Source organism: Nycticebus coucang, chromosome X (genome assembly GCF_027406575.1).
Source record: "Nycticebus coucang isolate mNycCou1 chromosome X, mNycCou1.pri, whole genome shotgun sequence".
In the NCBI taxonomy this organism is placed as follows: Eukaryota; Metazoa; Chordata; class Mammalia; order Primates; family Lorisidae; genus Nycticebus; species Nycticebus coucang.
The window spans coordinates 98,467,409-98,475,842 of NC_069804.1; the positions used below are offsets into that span (position 1 = coordinate 98,467,409).

An 8,434-nucleotide genomic window follows, 5' to 3' on the forward strand; every position below is an offset into this window, starting at 1 on the left:
CCTCAGCCTCACAAGTAGCTGGGACTACAAGCAGCCCCCACAACGCCTGCTATTTTTTGATTGCAGTTGTCATTGTTTGGCAGGCCTGGGCTGGATTCAAACCTGCCAGCTCTGGTGTATGTGGCTGGTGCCCTTTGCTGCTGAGCTACAGGTGCCGAGCTGAAGGCTTTTTCTTGTTGGAAGTTTTTTTATTGTTTCTTCAATCACAGTGCTTGATATTGGACTGTTCAAGAGCCTATTTCTTCCTAGGTAAATCTGGGGAATAGTGTGATTCTGGGTATTTGTCCATGTTTTCCACATTGTCAAATGATTGTGCATAGAATTTTTGGTAATAGTCATAACAGATCTCTTGTTGTATCTCTGTGGTTTCAGTTGTTATTTTTCCCTTTTCATTTCTGATTGAAGTTATTAAAGATTTTAATTTTCTATTTCTAGTGAATCTGGCCAATGTTTTATTAATTTTATTTATCTTTTGGAAAATGCATATTTTGTTTCATTAATTTTATAAATGATTCTTTTGTTTTTAATTTCATTTATTTCTGATTTAATTAAATTAATTAATTTATTTATTAACTTAATTTTTATTAAATCATAACTGTAGGCTCGGCATCCATAGCTCAGTGAGTAGGGTGCTGGCCACATACACTGAAGCAGGTGGGTTCGAGCCCAGCCCAGGCCTGCTAAACAACAATGAAAACTGCAACCAAAAACTAGCTGCGTGTTCTGGTGGGTGCCTGTAGTCCCAGCTACTTGGGAGGCTGAGGAAAGAGAATTGTTTGAGCCCAAGAGTTTGAGGTTGCTGTGAGCTGTGGTGCCATAGCACTCTACTGACACAGTGACTCTGTCTCAAAAAAAAAAAAATTGTAACTGTATACATTTATGGGGCACAATGTGATGATTTGATAGACAATGTGGAGTGCTTAAATAAAACAGATTAACATGACCATCACCTCACTTACTTATTTTTCGTAGTAAGACATTTATAATATCCTCTTCGTTATTTGGAAATGTACCAGTGCATTGTACACATTAGGTGAGATCCCACCAAATACCCTCCCTTCACTCACCTTCCCCTGCCCCTATCCTCTCCCCTCCTACTTTCTGGACTACATTTGTATTTTATCATTCATATGAATGTTTAAGTGATTATATATTGTTTTCACAACAGTATTGAGTACATTGGATACTTTTTTTTTCCCATTCATGAGATACTTTACTATGAAGAATATGTTCCAGCTCCATCCACATAAATATAAAAGACATCAAGTCTCCATCTTTATATAGCTGCATAGTATTCCACAGTATATGCATACCACAATTTTTTATGCATTCATGGACTTATGAGTATTTTGGTTGCTTCCAAGACTTGGCAATTATGAATTGGGCTGCAATATACATTGGTGCAGATATCTTTATGGTAAAATGATTTTTGTTCACCTGGGTAGAAACCTAATAGTGGAATTGCAGATCAAACAGTAGGTCAAATTTTAGGATCCTTAAGGATTCTCTTTTGTTCTTTCCAAAAAGGCTATGTATTAGTTTTCAATCTCACCAGTAGTGTAGACGTATTCCCTTCCCTCTACATCCATCCCATCCCATAGTTTTGGGATTTTTTGATGTGGGCTAATCTTAATTTATTTAGGTGATATCTCAAAGTGGTTTTGATTTGCATTTCTCTAATGATTAAAGATGATGAGCATGTTTTCATTTTTTTTTTTTTTTGGCCATTTGCCTGTCATCTTCAGAGAAGTTTCTGTTTAAGTGTCTTGCCCATAAAGAAATGGGGTTGTTTGTTCTTTCTTTATTGATTAATTTAAATTCTCTGTACATTCTAGTTATCAGACCTTCGTCAGAAGCATAACCTGCAAACACCTTCTTCCATTCTGAAGGTTGTCTGTTTGCTTTACTTACAGTGCCCTTAGGCTATGCAGAAGCTTTTTAGCTTGATCAGATCCCAGCAATATATTTTTTGATATTGCTTCTATTGCCAGGGGAGTTTTCTCCTCATAAAATATTTTGCCAGGCCAATATCTTGAAGCATTTTCCCTGCACTCTCTCCTAGTATTGTTATAGTTTTTGTCTTCAATTTAAATCTTTTATCAAGTGAGAATCTAATTTTCTTAGTGGCGAATGGTGAGAGTTCAGTTTCAGTCATCTACAGGTTGCTAGCCGGTTCTTCCAGCACCATTTGTTAAATAGGAAATCACTTCCCAATGAATGTTTTGTTAGAATTATCAAAAATTAAATGATGATATGTGGCTAAGTGCATTTGTATATTTTCTATTCTATTCCATATATCACATATCTATTTTTTGTGCCAGTAGCATGCTGTTTTGATCACTATAGATTTGTAGTATAACCTGAAGTCTTGTAACGTGATGCCTCCTGATTTGTTTTTATTTCTGAGTAGTGTCTTTGCTATTTAAAGTATTTTTTTCTGATTCCACATAAAAAGAAGCACTATTTTTTTCAAGCTCTTTGAAGTATGAGGATAGTGCCTTAATAGGGATTGAATTAAATCTGTAGATTGCTTTGGGTAGTATGGACATGTTGATTATTCCCAAACATGAGCCTGGTACATTCTTCCATTTGTTAACATTTTCAGCTATTTCTTTTCTCAGTTTCATATTTTTCTTTATAGAAATCTTTCATGTCCTTTGTTAGATGAATTCCCACATATTTCATCTTCTTTGGCACTACTGTAAAAGGAATAGAGTCCTTGACTATATGTTCAGCTTGCCTATTGGTGGCATATACAATAGCTACTGATTTGTAAGTATTAATCTTGTATCCTGAGAGGCTGCAGTATTCCTTGATCAACTCTAAGAGCTTTGTAGTTGAGTCTCTGTGGTTTTCCAGGTGTAAGATCATATCATCCACAAAAAGCAAGCATTCGAACTCCTCTGACCCCATTTTAATACTCTTGATCCTCTTCTCTTTCCTGATTATGAAGGCTAGGACTTCCATATGTTGAGCAGCAGTGCTGACAATGGGCATCCTTGTCTACTTCCAGATCTGAGGGGAAATGTTTTCAATTTTACCCCATTTAATATTGCCAGTTGCTGTAGATGGCCTCTATCAGTTTAAGAAATGTCCCATCTGAGCCTATTTTCTTATGTGTTCTAATCATGAAAGAATGCTGGATATTATCAAAAGCTTTTTCTTCATCAATTGACAGATTCATATGGTGTTTGTTTTTATTTTATTTATGTGGTATATTATATTTATAGATTTACATATTTTCAGTCAATCTTGTAACCCTGGCATAAATCCAACTTGATTGCAGCAGATAATTTTTTTGATGCGTCGATGAATTCTGTTTGCTAGGATCTTATTGAATATTTTTGCATTGATATTCAATAATGATATTAGCCTATAATTTTCTTTTTTCTTTTTTTTTTTTTGGTGTGCTTTTCCAGTTTGGGGATCAAGGTGATATTTGTGTTTCGATTATCACTTTGTTCCAAAAATCTGTTGATTTCCTTCTTACCCTCATCTTTGACCCAGCTGTCATTCAGCCTAAGGTTATTTAGTTTCCATCAATTTGTTTGAGCATGAAGATTTCTGTTGCTGTTGAGTTCATCTTTTGTTCTGTGAATATGAAAAATGGGCATTTATTGATTGAGTGATTGATTAATTTGAGTTCTCTGTACATTCCAGTTATTTTCCCAGGAGATCTAGTCTAGTTATTGCAACTTTCCTTAATATATGGATGTTAGTAAAGGATTTTATTTCTCCATCACAAATAAAACTCAGTTTAGCTGGATACAGGATCCTGGGCTGTATCCCAAGTTGTTTTGTTTCAGAAGGTTGACGGTAAATGACCATCCTCTTCTGGATTGAAAAGTTTTGGTTGAAAGATCTGTGGTCATACTGATATTTTTCCCTTTGCATGTAATACTTTTCCCATGCCTGGCTTCTTGCAGGATTTTCTCCTTCATATTAACTTTAGCAAACTTAATTACAATGTGTTTAGGAGATGCTTTAATTTGAATGATTTATGCTGTGGTTTTGAAACTATCTATTATCTGAACTTCTGTATCTCTTGCAATGCTTGGGGAATTTTTCTCCATATCTTGGAGTAGAGCATCTGTGCCTATAGGTCCATTATCTTGTTCTTCAGGAATACCTATAATTCAGACATTTGATCTTTTTGAATGATCCCACAACTCTTTCATGGAATGTTTTGTTATTTTTCTTCTTTTTTTCTGCCTCTTTAAATGCTTGGGGTCATTAAAAAGCTTTGTCTTCAACTTCTGAGATTCTTTCTTTTGCCTGCTCAACTCTATTATGAGGGACTTTATTGTATTTGGAAGCTCCTTGAATACCCTTTTTACTTCCTGAAGTTCTTCTATATCTTTGATCATTAATTTCTTGAATAAACATTTGAACTCCTTTTGGATATCTTTTTACATCTTTTCCTCCACTGTATTCATCTTAGTTGTCATCCATATTCTGAATTCTATTTCTGACAATTCAGCCATTACTCTATCGATGATATCTTCTCTTGTAGCTCCTTTACCATCCCTTGAGGGAGTTGATCTACTCTGATTATTCATGTTGCCATAGCTCTTCCACTGTTTCCTTCACAAGTGTATTTTCTGCTATTAAAACTTGTGGGGTGAGAGTGGATTTGGGGCCCCAGGAACTGGAGCTAACCACCGCTTTATGAATGAGCTGGGGTTTGTAATTGTGGCTTCATAAATGTTCCTTTCATAGTTGCAGCACTCTGAGGAATTGATTGGTTAAATGATGTAAGCTATACCTGACATTCTTGATCATCAGAAAAATGTAAATCAAAAGCACCCTGAGATATCACCTAACCCCAGTGAGAATAGCCTACATCACAAATTCTGAAAGCTGAAGATGCTGGCATGGATGTGGAGAGAAGAGAACACTTCTACTCTGCTGGTTGGATTGCAAACTAATACCTCCTTTATGGAAAGAAGTATGGAGAATCCTCAAGGAACTAAAAGTTGACTTTCTGTTTAATCCCACAATCCCATTACAAGGTATCTATACAGAAGAACAAAAATAATTTTATTATGAAGACATTTGAACCAGAATGTTCATTGCTGCTCAATTCATAATTGCCAAATCATGGAAACAACCCAAATGCCCATCAACTCCCGAATGGATCAGCAAACTGTGGTATATAATTACCATGGTGTACTATTTAGCCATAAGAAATGATGGAGACTTTACACCTTTAACGTTTATTTGGATGGAGTTGAAACACCTTCTTCTTGGTAAAATATCTCAAGAATGCGGAAAAAATACCCAACATACTCAACACTAATACGAAACCAATATATAAACACTTACACACTCATTCAAATAATAAAACACATATATAGTCTAGTAAGGGGGAAGAGTGAGAGGCAAGGACTAATGGTCGGAGGAGGGAGGGCATTTGGTGGGATCTCATCTAATGTGCACAAAGCTTGGTATATTTTGAAATAACTAAGATTAAATTATAAACATCTTAGTAGAAAACATAAGTAACTGATGTGATGGTTATGTTAATCAGTTTGATTTAAGTATTCCACATTGTATATAAAATCATCACATCATACCCCATAAATGTCTACAGTTGTAATTTTATTAAAAAACTAAATAAAAAAGAAAAGCCCTATGGAATAAAATTGGGAAAAAAGATTAAAAGGAGCAGGAAAAAAACTGTAGCTAAAATAGATCTTTGCTATTGAAGAAAGAAAAAATAAAAATTGAAAATGCAAAAATAAAACAAACAAACAAAATAAAAACCTATGGGGTAAATTGAAAACAAATAGAAAATATGTATATATTGCAACGTATTACCTGGAGAACAGGTGATGCTCTGTGGTTAGGAGATGCTAATCATAATAGTGATATGGCTATAAAAGATTCAAGCTGGAAGCCACTATCTACTTGCTGATGTGACCCAGTCCTGTCTTCCTGATTTATTTGATTTTTTTTCCCCATGAAACAGAGACTTTATTAGGTACAGAGGGTGATTGATGGATAGTTACAAAATGACTACCAGGCTTCCTCCTGAGATGGAGAGTAGTACCCCAGGAGAAGGAAGGGCAGAGGAGAGTGTTTTCTCTGCCTTTTCCCTTCAAGGCTGCATGCGAATGGCCCCATCCAGCCGGATAACCTCTCCATTGAGGAAAGAGTTCTCGATGATGACCTGTACCAGGTGAGCATACTCAGCAGGGTTTACTAGTTGGCCGAGGAAGGGTACTTGGCTGGCCAAGAAGTTGCACACCTTCTCTGGGAGGGTGGTCAGCAGGGGCTGCCAAATAGGCCTGGAGCAATGGTCATCACCCGAATGCCTATGGGAGCCAAATCCCGAGCAATAGGCAGTGTCATGCCTACTATGCCCCCTTTGGAAGCAGAATGCGCAGCTTGTCCAACCTGCCCTTCAAAGGCAGCCACACTAGCAGTGTTAATGATGACTCCACGTTGGTCTCCCTGGTCTGGTTCATTCTGGCCCATCTCACCAGCCACCAGGCGGATCACATTGAAGGTGCCTATGAGATTCACATTGATAACTCGCTGGAAGTCTTCCAAGGTATGGGCTTGGATCTTTTTTAAGTTGTATGTCTTGATGGCCACTGCAATGCCTGCACAGTTGACAGCAACATCCACACGGCCAAATTTTTCTTTTGCTAAAGTCAAGGCTGTTTGCATATCCTTCTCAGAGGTCACGTCGATTGGAGCAAAGACGCAGCTCTTTCCTAACTTCTTGGCTTGGGCCTCCCCACCCGAGCTGGGCAGGTCCAAAAGCACAGAGTGGCGCCCTGCCCCACCAGTCGCTCCGCTGTGGCCAGGCTCAGGCCTGAGGCTCCTCTGGTTATTACTGCAACTAAGCCCTTCATGCTTCTACCCGCTGCAGCCATCTTGCCGATTTATTTGCCCTTAATCCCCACATAGTTGGGAGCCTGAAGCTCTAGTCAGCCTATTTAAGAGGTATGCCTCAATCTTTCCAATCAGTGCCTGTTGGCCACAAAATGGTATTCCCAGAAAAGCAGGTTTTTCTTGAGTCTCACCATAGGTAGCTACCCAGCTCATCAGGCATTCCAGAACCAGCCTAGCACTAGGACCTTGCAGTCTGTTCCTCCTGGGTACTCTTCCACAATAGCAGCACCCTGCCAGCAGCCACACAACAGGATCTCTGCTAATCCTAGTGGCTCAATTCCAGCCACTGGGCACTGTTTAAGATCACTCACTTGCCCAGGTTCTCCCGTGGTAGCCTGACAAGTACACAAGTTCAAGAAATCCTGCCAAACTGGCCTTCTCTACCAAACCCATCTTTTAGGTATGATGTAGGGGCATATAGCACACTTTCTGGGTAAAGGCCTCAACTATAACTCAGACTTTGGACTTTACCTTACAAATGCAAATAATATAACCTAATTGTATGTATCCTCATATTAACTGAATATTAAAAAAAAAGAAAAAAAAAACTTCATGGGCTCCAAATCTTGAAAATAAGATTTTTACTTAAAAAATTTCACATATTAAATTATATATTACCAAAAGAAGTTGGAATGAAAGCAAAAGATACTTAACATTATCTACTTTCATATCACATGATCACACTTATTTGCTTATGAAAATTTTCCATTGTAAATGAAAGCAAGGGATTATAGGCATAAAGCCTATATGTCTTTGGCTCTGCCAATCTGAAAGCGAGCAGGTAAAAAGTCTTATTTTACACGGTCTAGAAGGACCAGGGCAGAACCCCAAAAAGCCTGTGAGTCTTGACACATAGGAAGTAAAATTCCCGTGATCAAAGACTGGCTGGGGCCTGGGGCTTGCAAGCAAGTCAGAAGTATGTCTTAGCAATCTCCAGACTGTGTTCTTTAAGATAAAATTTACTGCCTCCATATGGGAAGAAGTTTCAAAGAACAAGCATTCAAGCAGCTTTCCTCCCTCATTGTTGTCAGTGATTTTATTAGAGTGTGGGTAGACAATTGACATGTTTCTCCTTGAAAGTTATTTTAGATAAAGTAAAAAACAAAAAAGACTGCAGACTAGCTAATCAGTAGACTTTTGAATACTAGAAAAAAAGGTAATCAGTTTTTACAATGTATTCGTGTGACTATTGATTAACAGTGTGTACGTGCAGAGCTGGCTATATAAGCTGGAGAGAAATAAAGCTACTTGTTACTTACCACAAAGAAAGCATGTAGTCCTTTTTATTTTATACAATTTCAAAAAGCAAGTTCAACCCTCTGCAACATCGGGGCTTTCACACAACAAGGGATTAGTAGTATTATCAATAAAAAATTATCTTAACTTCAGTAACTTTGGGTAGGATTTTTTGATTGATTTATTTTAAAAATTATTTTTGGATAAAGACTGCCATTAATTTTCTCTGTGGTGAGTGTTTTATGTGAAATTAAACAGTTTGATATAATCTATCTTAGTTTAACTCAACAAAGAT

General features: G+C 37.3%; 1 pseudogene across 1 annotated transcript; it reads right to left on the reverse strand.

The window, feature by feature from the left end:
- Window positions 1–5,964: 5,964 nt before the first annotated feature.
- Window positions 5,965–6,884, reverse strand: LOC128578075 (3-hydroxyacyl-CoA dehydrogenase type-2-like; annotated as a pseudogene). Its single transcript, XR_008377669.1, has one exon. The product of XR_008377669.1 is annotated as a 3-hydroxyacyl-CoA dehydrogenase type-2-like (transcript).
- Window positions 6,885–8,434: the final 1,550 nt, after the last annotated feature.